The sequence below is a fragment of the Phoca vitulina genome, unplaced genomic scaffold (assembly GCF_004348235.1).
Source record: "Phoca vitulina isolate PV1807 unplaced genomic scaffold, GSC_HSeal_1.0 scaffold6, whole genome shotgun sequence".
Taxonomy (NCBI): Eukaryota; Metazoa; Chordata; class Mammalia; order Carnivora; family Phocidae; genus Phoca; species Phoca vitulina.
In genome coordinates, this window is record NW_022589709.1 from 34762513 (window position 1) to 34777486 (window position 14974).

The window sequence follows — 14974 nt, forward strand, 5'->3', positions numbered from 1 at the left end:
ACTTCAATGTAAGAATCTTGACAAGTCACATTCAGTCTCAAACAGTCCACAAAAGAGCTGTAACCAAGTTCAAAAGTCAACGGAATGGCCAAAGAAAATAAGTTTATCTAGCCATTATTCACACAATGAAAATAAGCAGAACCAAGGTAGTCAATCCAATCTTGCACTCAGAAATAGCATTACTTTTAGGGAAGCTTAAGCTGCAAGTACACAGAATATTCTTTGTACTGCCTCTGGCATTTCTCACTTGGACCAGGAACTAGTATTAAATTCAACAAATCAGGAAAAAAGCCTCCAAAGGTTCTACTAAACTCAAATGTCCCATAGGCAGGAAGTCAAAGCACAAGAGATTACACTTAATGCAAGCAAACTGGTCAATTAATTGAAGAATATGACACCAAAACCACCTCTTAAAATCCACAAGAATATCAGATAATTATGTGATTGAGGGAAACTGAAAATGCAAGATACGAAATGTGTGATGCCAAAAAAGAAAAGAAAATTACTGGTTATTATACCAATTAGAGCTTTTAAAATATGTTTTAGCTTAGATATTTAGCTATTGCAGGGCTGTCATTTTCATTTGCTGGATCTCCTGAGAGAAAACAAGGTACGAGGAGTTTCCTACAATGTCAGTTCTTGGAATATAAAAAGGGATTTTAAAAGTATAGAAAGTAATAAGTAAATTAGTAAACCTGACCTAAAACATGCTACCAACCTCAGTCCAAGCACTATATGCCCATCTTGGTTTTGCTTCAGGGTCAATATCACCATCCTGGAGTTTACACTTTCAACTCTAGGTGCCTATTATGATGACAGCAACAGGAGATACCACCATCTTTGGTGCCCCAGGATAGTTATACCCCTACCCCTGGCAACAGAGGGCTTGATTTCTAAGACTCAGTCTACCACTAGATCAGCAAATAAATACTTAATCCCTATGAAACTGAACTACCATTTAGCCAAACTGATGGAGAGGAAAAAGGGAGCAATAATGCCTGACAATAGATAGCGCATCATTTTGAAGAAGTGGTCTAGTCAGATATGCTCTTTCATTACACGAACCCCAACTAGTCCTGCACAACTTCTAATGTGGTCTGCCCTTACTGGTTTGGGATGCTTAAGTGGGGGTGAAGAGGTTAACTTGAATAATCATAATCCAAAACTAATTAGTCCACTGATTGAAAAAATACATCAACCACTTAATCTTTTTTTTTTAAGATTTTATTTATTTATTTGACAGAGAGAGATACAACAAGAGAGGGAACACAAGCAGGGGGAGTGGGAGAGGGAGAAGTAGGCTTCCAGCTGAGCAGGGAGCCCGAGATGCGGGGCTCGATCCCAGGACCCTGAGATCATGACCTGAGCTGAAGGCAGCTGCTTAACCGACTGAGCCACCCAGGCGCCCCTCAACCACTTACACTTAAACAGAGATATTCATTCACTATATAAAAAAATCACAAGTTTCCATGAAAAAGAATAAATTGACTGGTAATACTGAATAATTCAAAATGTAAGTCAAATATGTATAGACAAGATTTATTAACAATAATGCAATATTTTATTTTTCATAACTTGTTTTGAAAATTAGTAATGAAATAAATTTTATTTTTTGTATATTTTGATGTTCATTAATTTTATTGTACTATACTTAATATATGATATATTATGCATTATAGTGTACTCTTTTCTTTCCTTCATCTTTCATGTTTCTGCAGTTCAATTTTTAAGACTATCTTTTAGAATAACAGTTTTAGATTCATAGAAAAATTGTGAAGAAGAGTTCCCATATGCCATACACCCAGTTTCCCCTATTATTAACAGCTATACATGGTTTATTTTAGTTTGAACTACTTTTATTTCCACTTGATTCTTATTTTTAATCAACATAACTGATATACTTGATAATATGATCAAATAGTACTAAAAAGCTGATAATCAATTTCATCAGATCTAGTTGCATTCTTCCCCATCAATAACCACTTTTATCCCTGTAACTATTTCTTCTAGTTATTTAACTTCTGTGTTTCTAAATAATATATTATATAATAATATATTTATATCTAAATTCCTTAAATTATCAATATTAGAAATTTTGATAATTTTTTCCAAATGCTCCAACATATCGACCACAGACCCATCAAAATTAACTGCTGAGCAGTCTAGTGTAATCCAATATTCCATCCGTTTCATTTCTTCCCATTTCCATTATGAAACTTGCACCCTCTTGCTACAGTAGCTGGTAGCCCCCTAGGTTCAATGTAAAGCTGAAGCTTCCTTCGCCAATCGCCTACGTTGGATACCCTGTTTCTTGGGCCTTGGGACTTCTTTGTCTTTCTTGGGTTGCACCCTCAATTTGTTGGAATAGATCTTCCAGTCACTTCCTAAGAAAAGACTCCAAGGAGGTAATTTTTTAAAAACTGGCTTATCAAACTTTCTGTTTTACCATCACAATTGACTGATCGGCTGAATATAGAATTCTAGGTTGAAAAGCAGTTTTTCTCAGAATTTTAGTGGCATTACTTTGTTGTCTTCTACCTTCCAAAATTTCTGCTGAGATGTATTATGCCATTCTATTAGCTATTGTACATGACATGGTCTCCCAGCATTTCCTCTTTAATCCTACAATGCTGAAATTTTATGAAGACTTGCTTTACAAGTGTCCCTTTTCATTCACTGTGCTAGGCACAGTGCTAGGCACTCAGTGGGCCCTTTCAAACTGGAGACTCATGTTCTAGCATCTTAGTCTTTGCTTTCTATCTGCTAAAATGGTGTTGAATCTCTAATCTACTCATAACTCCATTCCCACATTTTACCAGAAATCCTTTGAAGTAATATTTTGAATGTATAGTCAACTCAATTATTAATTCTAATGGCATGTATATTGACTTTGGAACATGGTCTAAAACTTTGGAATGTATAGCATTTCAGGCCAAATAATAAAACTACTTAAAGAAAACCCAATTGCCTGAGTTGAAGTTATCCAGTTTTCTCCTCCACATACAATTACCAAGATAGGACTGACTGAATAAATAATAAAATATTTATATAATAGAACATCATGTGATTATTATTGTTGTTCTAAACCATTTGAGAATAAGTGGGAGACATTATTCCCTTTACCACTAAATATTCCAGTATGTATTTCCCAGGAACAAGTCATTTACATAATGCTTCTAATTTTATGAGCAGTAGATTGAAAGAACAAGATATGTTCTTGCTAAAATTAAGCATATACATAGAAATTCTGTATATAATATATCTACACTGGACATAGTCTGAAAAGGTTTAATGATAACAATACAGTAGGGCCTTTTGGTAATCTTCTTTCATCCTGTGATGCAGACCCCATAAAGCTCTAGAGCATGGCAACACGGCCAACATCCAGAACGTTTTCTAAAACCAAAATCAACTTACATTTTATAACTCATCTTTGATATGCAAAGAATTCTAATGTGCTATATTTAAATGTTGGTTTGCTCTGTATGTGTGCCACCCCTTCTTACTCTATTTTAAAAGCTGGAGCTGTCCTAATTTGTGAGTATGAAAAAGAAAAGACTACTGTATTTGGACGTGCTATTTAAAACGTCTCAATGTAATTCTCTCCTTCATGTGTGTTTTGGAATTTTCCCCTATCAGAAAGCTTATCAGGGTCAAGATCTGAGAATTAAAAGGAAAGGAAATGTGGTTTACTGGAAGCTTATAACTGTGGTCCCTTAAAAACTCTTTTCTAGTCTTTAAGTAAAGATTTGAAATAAATTCCACCCCAATTTTTTTTTTAAACTCTAAGTAACCAAACACCATCAACACACCCAAATTATCTAAGAGGAACTACCTTTTAAATAATCTCTCTCAAATAAAATGCCTGTGATTTTTATTGGAAATAAACATAGTTTGTGCAAGTAATCACAATGAGAATATTTATAAAAATTTGATAAGATTTGAAAATTAATTTTAAGAATTGACACTGAATATCAAGTCAGTATAAAGGTATTTTATTACTGTAAGTAAAATCAAGTTCTCTCTAGTTAAATAGATCTCTAAAGTATTTGAGATGGTTTCAAAGATAAATACATATTGCAACAAGACTAGTAGCAGCTTTGGGTTTTTGTGGCAAATGAAACCCAGTGCTCCTTGCACTTAAAGTGTTTAGTAACACTTTACCAAATGTAGTGGACATCTGTTGTTTGTGTCTTCCTGGCATCCACTAGGGACTTGCTCTTCTTTTACCCCATGTGGCTCTGGAGAATTTGTCAATCAGAGGGCCTTACTCTGACCTGACTTCATGAGCTGGGACAGCTCCTGGGCTAGTCAATCTTTATACCTTCTGCTGTTCACAGATTGGTACATGGGGATGAACACATGACCCAAGCAGAACCAATCAGAGTTCCCTGATGAGAGGCAGTATATGGACCCCAAAGAGTCTCTTTTCCTCTGACCTTGACTTATAAAAGACCAGAGGAGTCTGGAGGTGCCAGTGTCAGTGGCCATCACTGCCTACCACACACAGAAAATCTGCTAGAGAATGATGTCAGGAATACTGAATTGAGTGACAGAAGTCCAGAGAGCCCAGAAATCTGTTGAGTCCCTGGATTCAGCTGTGGTAAGGCCACTTCCACACTGGGATTTTCTAGTTAAAAGAGCTAATAAATTCTCTTTTTGCTTGAGTTAGAGTTGAATTTCTTTCTGTTGCAACCAGCCAGCATCCTGACTGATAGACAAAGGCAAGGTCTTTTCAAAACACAATGCATAGTTAAGGCATATCTAAGTACACTTGAACTATGGTTGTCCCTAAATGGTACATCTGCCAAGTAAAGATTATAAAGTTATATGAATGGAATGGAACATTAGCTTATTTTTTTTATAATTTTGCAAATAGTTCCACTATTCACATACAAGCGGCCCCAGACTATCTACTGTCAAAAAGAGAAAACATGCATGTGTGTGGTGGTAAACAGGGGAGAATAGGGAATAGGATGATAAACTCAAGCCAAAGGAGCACAGACATCCCTAATCTGAAAAACTTTTCAAAAGTCAGAGGTTTCATGTCTGTACATTACACAAAAAAGACTATTAGATAATTTAGGTTCAAGTCTGAAGGTACTGTAGTTATAAAAGGAAGTTCAGAAAATGTACTGAAGAATGTACTCAGAAGCTGAAAGACAAGTCTTGAAAACAGGGGCATGAGGTTGATTTATATCACATTCATATTCTTGTACTACATTAAAATACTTCTTAACAAAATGTCTCATACTATAGGTTTGCTTTTTAGGAACACCTGAAGTATAAGAAATCTCCATTATAATCTTCAATACAATAAAGAGAATTATATACCCAATAGCTACCAAGTTCTTTATATAGTCCCAAGTGTTATATACCTTCCCTTTCACTTCTCTTAGCGAAATAAATACACTTTTTTACCACAATGTGAAGAAATATCATTGTCCGAAGGTAGGTTGCAATTATATAGGCTGGAACTCCTCTGTCACATGTCTAACATGTAAATTCTCTCCGACAGAGCACATTCTGTAAGCTGATCTTTGGAGTCATTTTCCTTCTTGTTTTATCTTCCCCAGTTAACTCACAGATCAGAAGAGATACGCATTTCTAGACCAGGGAAATCATAGAAATAACATAAAATGTGCAGCATTATTTTCTAATGATTTGTTTTCTCATTTCTCTCTATAAAAGCATCTGGCTTCTTCGTCTTACCTTACCTTCATCTACCTGTGCCTGGCACAAAGTGAGTACTCAATAAACGTTAACTAAATGAACAAATAGAACATTCCAAGGTAAAGAGCTTGAAAATGAACTGCTGCTTTAAATTGGGAGAAAACTGAAGGTCTCAGAAGTTAAGTGATGATCCAGTAACACAAAGCCATTAGTGTTAGTCCCAGAATAACTCTCTTGATTCCTAATCTAATGTTCATCCAATAAACCGGAATTTTTGAACATTTTTTAAAATAATGTCCACATGGGAAACATGTTCTCAGAGTATAACCTGAGATGTGATGAATTCTAAGATATCACTCCCTATAGCCCCCACTCTAAGAATATCAAGTGCTTTTTAAAGAAATAATTAGCAAACACATCTGTATTTGAACTCTTCATTAATCATAAATTTTTGGAGATACACCTTAAAATAGATAGTGACAAACCAGTGTGTTAAGAGACCAAAGAAGCTGAAATCATTACACTAGACTGGCCTAATATGTATAGGTCTTTTCCCTGAGGACACCGAAGCCACCTCCTTCATTTTACCTCAGAGTCATTCTTCTTGAAATCCCCAGATCTTGAGTTGATGTTTTCCTCTGTTCTATACTCCTTGGTTATGTTATATTCCTCCCTAGACTATACTTGGAATTGGAAATCATATTATTCATTTTTGTATCACCAATGCTTACCCTAAAGCCAAGCACTCAATAGAGGTCAGTTTATAAGACAAGTAAGGACAACTAGATATCCACATGCCCAATGATGAACTTAGACCCTTACCTCACATCATATACAAAAATTAACTCAAATGGATCACAGACTTAAATGTAAGAGCTACATAGAAAAAATATAGGAGGAAATCTCTGAGACCTTAAGTAAGGGAAAAATTTTTTAGATATGACACCAAAAGCATATTCCACAAAAGAAAAAATTAATAAATTGGACCTTAACAAACTTTAAAACTTCTGCACTACAAAAGACAGCTTTAAGAAAATAAAAACGACAAGGAACAGACTATGAGAAAATATTTACAAAACACGTATCTAATGCAGATTTATATCCAAAAATATACAAATAACTCTTACAACTCAATAATAAAAAGACAACCCAAATTTTTTTGAGAGAAAGAGTGTGTACACATGAGTGAGGTGGGGAAGGGGCAGAGGGAGAAGGGAGAGAGAATTTCCCAGCAGGCTCCACTCTCATCATGGAGCCCTAAGCAGGGCTCAATCTGATGACCTCTAGATCATGGCCTGAGCCGAAACCAGGAGTTGGACACTTAACCAACTGAGCCACCCAGAAGCCCCAAAAGACAGCCCAGTTTAAAACTGGGTAAGATATATGAGTTGATATTTCACTATAAAGAAGATATACAAATGGTTAATGGCTAATAAAGTCATGAAAAGATGTTCAACATCTGTAGTGATTAGGAAAATGTAAACTTAAATAAGAATGAGATACCATTTCACACCTATTAGAATGGTTGTAATAAATAAGGCAGACAGTAACAAATGTTGGTTAGTATGTGGAGAAATGGGACCCCTCACACATTGCTAGTGACAATATAAAATGCTGCAGACACTTTGAAAAACAGTTTGGAAGTTTCTCAAAAAACTAAACATAAAACTACCAAATGACCCAGCGATTCCACTCCTAGATATAGACATAAGAAAAATTTAAACATATGTCTAAACCATGACTGGTATGGAAATTTTCATTGCAGAATAGAGAAATGTTGATAATAGTTCCAAACTGGAAACAACTTGAATGTCAATCAACCAGTAAATGGATACACTAAGTGTGATACATCCATATAATGGAATACTATTTTGACAATAAAAAGGAAGAACTAAAAACACATGCTACATCACACATAAACCTCAAAAACATTATGCAAAGAGAAAGAAGCCAGACACAAGAGACCACATATTACATGCTTACAAGCAGGGGGAGCAGCAGGCAGAGGGAGGAACAGACTCCCCGCCAAGCAGGGAGCCCAATGTGGGACTGGATCCCAGGACCCTGGGACCCTGTGGGACCTGAGCCACCCAGGCGTCCCTCTACTCCACTATTTTTAAGATTCTTACTTTCCTCCCCTCCTCCAATCTCCAACAAAAACTCTCCCAAAAGCCCTTAGTACATTTTAGCATATTTGTCCCAGCCCTTCCATTCACAGCAGGAAAATATGGGCCCTTTGCAAGCAGCTCATTCATATTTTTATGGAGTGCTTATTCAGTTCAGTTACCTTGCCCTCAGGATGCTAACAGTTTGACCGAAGAGACAGGATTCATAGAAATAACTATGAAATAGAAGTTCCTTTTTTAAAAAAGATTTTATTTATTTATTTGAGAGAGAGAGAGAATGAGAGAGAGCATGAGAGGGGGAAGGAAAATCAATTAATCTTGGGGCACCTAGGTGGCTCATTCAGTTAAACATCTGCCTTTGGCTCAGGTCATGATCCCAGGGTCCTGGGATCAAGCCCCACATCGAGCTCCCCACTCAGCAAGGAGCCTACTTCTCCCTCTCCCTCTACGCATCCCCCCTACTTATGCTCACTTTCTTTCTTTCTCTCTCTCTCGCTGTCTCTCTCTCTCAAATAAATAAAATCTTTAAAATAAGCTTGTCAGTTCTTATTTTCTTTAATAAACTTTTTATTTTTGAATAATTTTAGATTTGCAGAAAATGTGCAAAGATAGTATGGAGAGTTCCCATATACTGCTCACCCAGTTTCTGTTTCCCAATGTTACCATCTTACATTACTGTGCTACATCTGTCAAAACTAGGAGACCAACATTGGTACATTGCTATTAACTGACAGCCTAATTTGGATTTCCCCAGTTTTTAAATGAGTGTCCTTTTTCTGTTCCAGGATCCAATCTAGAATACCACATTGCATTTAATCATATTTTCCCTCTCTTCTCTAGTCTGTGACAGTTTTCAACCTTTCCTTGTTTTTCATGCATGACTTTAATGGTCTTGAGGAATACTAGTCAGGTATTTTGTAAAATGTCCCCTAATTTGGTTTATGTGATATTTTTCTCATGATTAGACTGTACTCATGGGTTTTCAGAAAGAATGCCACAGAGGTTCGGTATACTTCTCACCACATAATGTCAGGAGATATCTGCTATCCACATGGCATCACTAATAAGGTTAACCATGAAGTCAATTTTCTTTTTTAAAAGGCAGCTAGTATTTTCATTGGGATCGTAATGACTCTATATATCAATTCAAAAGAATTGCCATCTTAATAACTTAGTTTTCCAATCCGTAAATATGGTTTATCTCTCTACTTATTTAAATAAGTCTTTAATTTCCCTCGCCTCCTCCAGGCATGAATTTCTCACCAGGATCTGTCCACTCTCCTAGACCTTCAAGTAGCTGCTTTTTATTGTTATTATTATTTACATATTCCAGAGTCTATAGTTATAACCTGGAAAATGTCAGCTCAGTAAGATCTAATTCAGCCACTGAAAGCAAAATCTAACATTGCCTCAGATACTTTTTTAAGGTATAAAGGGAAAAATAATTTATATTGTTATCCTTCAAATACCCTTAGACTAGAAACTTAATCACAATCTGTGTTAAACCAATCTGCAATCTTAAAGTTCACCACCAATTAGCAGACCTACAGTCTATGATCATGAAAGAGAGCTTTTCTCTGTGTCAGATGAATTTGACTATGTGAAATTATGACTTCATACTTAGTTAAAATTCCAAACTCTTAAGAGACCAAACACAAGAGAATCATATTAAAATCTTAGTAAAATCATTCAGTGTTATCCACGATGTTGTAAAATGGGCATAATTCTATAGAGTAATTAATATATTTTTAATGGTAATATAGTTTTAACTAACTCTTTTGGAAAGCAAATGCATATGAGCCTTAAAATTATTCATAACTTCGACCGAGTAATCCCACTTCTAAGACTCTGCCCTATGGAAATAATGCTAAATAGAGTCAGAGGGAAGAGTGACCCTTATGCACAAAGATTTCCACCAAAGTGTTATTTATAATATGAAAAAAACTGATACTACTTAAATGTCCAATAAGAAATTCTTATATTCACACAACCACAAGCTTTAGTAATCCTATAATATTAAGCAAATGTACATGCTGTGTGAGCTCAACTCTAATATTTTTTTAAGTATAGAAGAAAAGCCTAGAAATTAATATACCATATTCTTAATGATGGCTAGTAGAACTATAGATATTTTCTTTTTCTTCTGCCTGCTTGCTGTTTTTTCAAAAGTGAGCCAAGAAAACAATAAGATCTTTTTTAATCTTATAAAAATTTACCTTATTTTTGAATTTCTGAGCTGGAAAATTTAGAAAACTGGTTCACCCTCTGTACTTCATTGGTAAGGAAATTTATATTATTTCTAAGGCTAAGGAAATAGGCATGGGTCACATCAGCAATATTTAATTAAAATACTTTTTAAATTATTAGCCTCAAATAAGCTTAATTTTGATATGAATGCTCTAGAACCTGGAAAATGAATTTTAGAGTTGTGTTTCCAATGAATGCTGAATAAAAGTGGAGTTTTATTCTAAAAACCTTTCCAGATATGAGATTTAAGATGCCTAGTTAAAAAGCTCCTTGTTCCCTTGTTACAGTTACTAATGTTTGTTTGTAGTTGTCCAAACAGAAATGACAAAGTACAATGTGATCTTCTGCATCAGGACTTTCTATTATAACTAGTCCACCTTTACTGTTCAACTCTCATGAGCTAATGATAGAGTACTAGCATTGCTGATTAATTATCTACTAAATCATACACTGAACATAATGACTTTTAACTTGGTTTTAAAATCCCAAACAATTTTTCCTGATGTCTTTCTAAATAGAAAAAAAAAAGTTTTTAGTTTAACATTTCATATCACGGGAAGATAATCTAGAGGTAATGTTAAAGGTTAGTAGAGTGTTTATCTTATCAAAAGTGGTCTGGTCTGTTTGGGTTACTGTTTGGATTCCAGCTAATCAGGCCTATTTACTAGTTTAAGAACTTTCAACAATTAACAGTGTTCAAACAGCACCAATCTGCTATGTTATTTCAGCTGGGAAAACAGCTATATGAACCAATACAGCTTCCTTACTAAAAATAAATGATAGCACTTTCCACTCACTGGGGAGTGAGTTTTTAGGTATGTCACACTGTCACACTGCATAACAAAACAAAAGAGTGTGAAACATCTAAATAATAAAATACCCAAAAGACATGCCATGTTTTTGGATTTAAAAAAATAATAAAGTAACTTTGCTAACAAAAACATTATTGCAGGAAGACAAAACAAATATAAAGTGAGTTTAAGAGGTAGGTTGCAGTCCTTTTCCATCAAGAACCATGACTTTCCTTGTTTTTAAGACCGCTTAGTTATATTAGCAATTTTTAACACATGGTACCTCAAATCAACAATACATTTGCTTTTCAGACTTTGACACTTCCCAAGCTGCTAGGCCTATGCTTAACCAAACAAGTACAGTAGCACAAGTGGAACATTTATGTAACACAGAAACTATAAATGTTCTGCTCATTCTAAAAGATATGACAAAGGGATAAGAACATTAAATTTTAAAACAGATTTAAAACTCCTGAGAAGAATGTACTTAGCTTATACTTGTAATTAAAAGTATCACATCACTTGTTTACTGAAAATAAAATAATATATTCTTTCTTTTCTCTAATTTTTTTAAATTCATTGATCATTTATCTGGTGTTATGCTCTATACTAAGGACTTTACATACATTCTCTCATTGAATCCTTGTGATAATACTATGAGGTGTAAATACTAACATTTATCTTCATTTTGCAGATGGAAAAACAGCCTTAGATTAAGTAATCTGCCCAAGGTCACTCAGCTAGTTCATACTGGAATATGGTTTGAACAGAGAAGAGGGAGGTCTGATTTCAGAGCCTGTGCTCTTACCTACTATGGATAAATAAAAATGACACTAAAGAATTTTTAGAAGAGATATCAAAATACCTGAAATAAACATTCCTGATAATAAAGTCATAAAACACATCCTATCTGTGGCCTTTGTTTTCCCACTGACAGATATTCCCTTACCAATGTCTGCTCTTTCTTCCCTGCTACTGTCCCTTCTTCTTCCACCTTCCAGCAAACATACACACACACACACACACACACACACACACACACACACACACACACAAGCAGCTTTGCTGATACTGCCTGTGGTACTAAAAAATAGGGCAGGAAAAAGTTAATATTCTACTTCAAAAGTGGACTAAATGCTTAAGTGTGGCCTCAGAACTGGAGGGGGTAAGTAGGGGAGGAGACATCATTATTTGAACAATCGATTGGATGTTCCCACTTGTTTGTTTACTTGAGGTAAACTCATTTACAGGTATATAGGAACATGAGAAAAGTCTCCAAAGAAGAGGTGGTTCCTGGATTTCCTTCACTTCTCTGCTCAAGCCAAAAGCCCTGCTATTTATCTAACAGAAACAAATATAGAAGGTTTTCCATGACAGTTTAAATGGACATTTCTCTGCATAAAGTTAGGTCTTACTGAAGCAGATCTTACAAACGAGTGTTTTCCAGTCTACAGAACTTTCTGCAATGAAGGAAATGTTTGACATTTTTGCTACCCAATATGGTAGCTACCAGTCATATGTGGCTGTTGAACACTTGAAATATGGCTAATGGGACTTAGGGACACATTTTTAACTTTATCTAATTTTAATTTAAATACTCACATATGGCTAATGCCTATCGTATCAGACAGAATACCCATAGCCTTATCTCAATAACTACTATTCGTTGAGGATCTACTATCTGCTACATAGCTACCCTTGAAGAAGGTAAAATTTTGTCCCCATTTTACAGATAAGTAAACTAAGGCACAGAGAGGCTCATGGATTTACAACTATTAAGTGGTAAATTCTGGTTTTTACACCTACATCTGTCCCTCTCAAGGCCTGATACTTTCATTACCATTGGTTTTTAATACCAGCAGCATATTAGGTGGCGAGCTTTTCAAAAATACTTATTCTCAAGTTCCACTCCCATAATTTATTTAATTGGTCAGGGGCAGGGCCCAGATACATACATATCACTGAAACCGTCACTGTGTAACAACTGGTGTGACTGGGGGCCCCCTGTTATTGGACAGCTGTTTCCAAAAGGGAGCTACAAAGAAGTTCTACCTCTACTTCTTCTCTTAAGCATGGTTAACACTAGTACTAAAGAGTCCCTCTCCTTTTTGCATCAGAGTAAATGACCAAGAGCAACTCCTAGCCAGGATGAGGTCACATAGCTAGTTGATAGAGCTGAGACCAGGGCCCAGGTATGGGTTATATGTAAATGCTCCAGCTTCTGGAGCTGTGGAGACCCCAAATGAGCAAAGGTTAAGAAAGCTCAGCCCAGGGATTTAAAGATTTTATTTATTTATTTGACAGAGAGAGACACAGCGAGAGAGGGAACACAAGCAGGGGGAGTGAGAGAGGGAGAAGCAGGCTTCCCGTGGAGCAGGGAGCCCAATGTGGGGCTCAATCCCAGGACCCTGGGATCATGACCTGAGCTGAAGGCAGACACTTAACGCCTGAGCCACCCAGGCGTCCCTCAGCCCAGGGATTTAAAGCCCCATGCAGCAACCCAGAGGCTGGAAGGCAGACAAGAGGCTGCAGGGGCTATTTGACTGTTTTTAGAGGTGGGAACATTCAGCAATCCCAGGCTTGTCGACTTTGTCCTCTCCACCCCCTTTTTGCCACGTCAAAGGTCCTGAGGAGTGGTCCAAGGGCCTCTGTGCAGTATTTTTCACTCTGCCAAGGTTATTTCTAACAGATATAACCCTACCCTGTCACGCAGTATGTACCTAAAATTGTAACTGTGAAATGAATGAATGCAGATTTTGGAATTCAAGAGGCTGGGACAAATCAGCTTCTAGATGGGTTCAGATATCTGAGTATGTGTTTGGTAAATAACTTCCTAAAAATCAAATCAAAAAGTCCCTTCAAACTGACAGTTACCAGAGAACAAGGGGGTGGGGGGATGGGCAAAATGGGTGAGGGGAGTGGGAGATACAAGCTTTCAGTTATGGAATGAGTAAGTCACGGGAATAAAAGGCATAGCATAGGGAATATAGTCCATAGATACTGTAATAGTGTTGTATGGTGAGAGATGGTAGCTACACTCGTGGTGAACCTAACATAACGTATAGAGATGTTGAATCACTATGTTGCACATCTGAAACTAATGTAACAGTGTGTGTCAACTATACTCAAAAATACTCATAAAAATAATTTTTTTATTTTTAAAAAAAGAAATTTAGCATCCAATATAAATAGAAAAGACATCTGAAATAAAATATCAAATACAATTAAAATAATTAATCAATATAATTATCAAAAAAGATGGGTCACCAATGAGTACCTTTTTCTACAGTTAAAAAAAAGTTCCTTCAAAACCTTTGCACTTGCCTCAGAAAAGTGGGTAGAGAAGATGACATCAGTCTCCAAGACAGGATTATTTTTTGTTTCAGAGGCTAAAAGCCTGAAAGGAATGAAATAAGAAGAGGAAATGAGAATATTGACAAAAAGTTAAACAGGAATTTATGCCATATCCATACATACTCCAAGAGTCCTGTTAAGCACAGGCAACCTTGCTTGGTCTAGGGGACCACTAAATCAAGTTCTGGGGTGAGAAATAAAGTCAACAAAGCAAGGGCCTGAAGGAAACTGCCACAAAAATAGAAAACGCTGCTGTAAACATTACCCCTCAGACTAGCTAAGTATGTCTTTCTCTCCTACAATAAAGGAGTAAAAATAAAAATAATCTGTGTTTGAGGCTATGCTCAGGAATGGTGTGTGGCTATAAAATACACTGTGGAAATCATCTCTCCATTCAGAAACTCAGCACAGCTGCTCCAATAAGGAGGCTGTGTATGTTCTGAAGCTAAATGAACTTGTGTTCTAAGAATCTCTTTAGAGGTAATAGCTCTGAATGTCATGAGCAAAAATCTCAAGGATGATTGTAGCAAATGGCTTCAAACAGAAACATCTAGTCTGTTGTAAGTTCCCTTTAGAAGGGAGGACTTGAATTCTCCAGAAACAAAATCACCAATCATTCTTGCCAACCTACTGCTTATAAAAGTAGGGAAAACATAGGTTTCTCAAGCTACAGCTGCGGATTCAAAAATTAGTTTGTACCAGTTGATTTTGCTTTAGTAATGTAAAAAGTAAATCGCCCAAAGAGAGCAGAAATAATTAACCAAGGGCATCTAGAGATGTGAA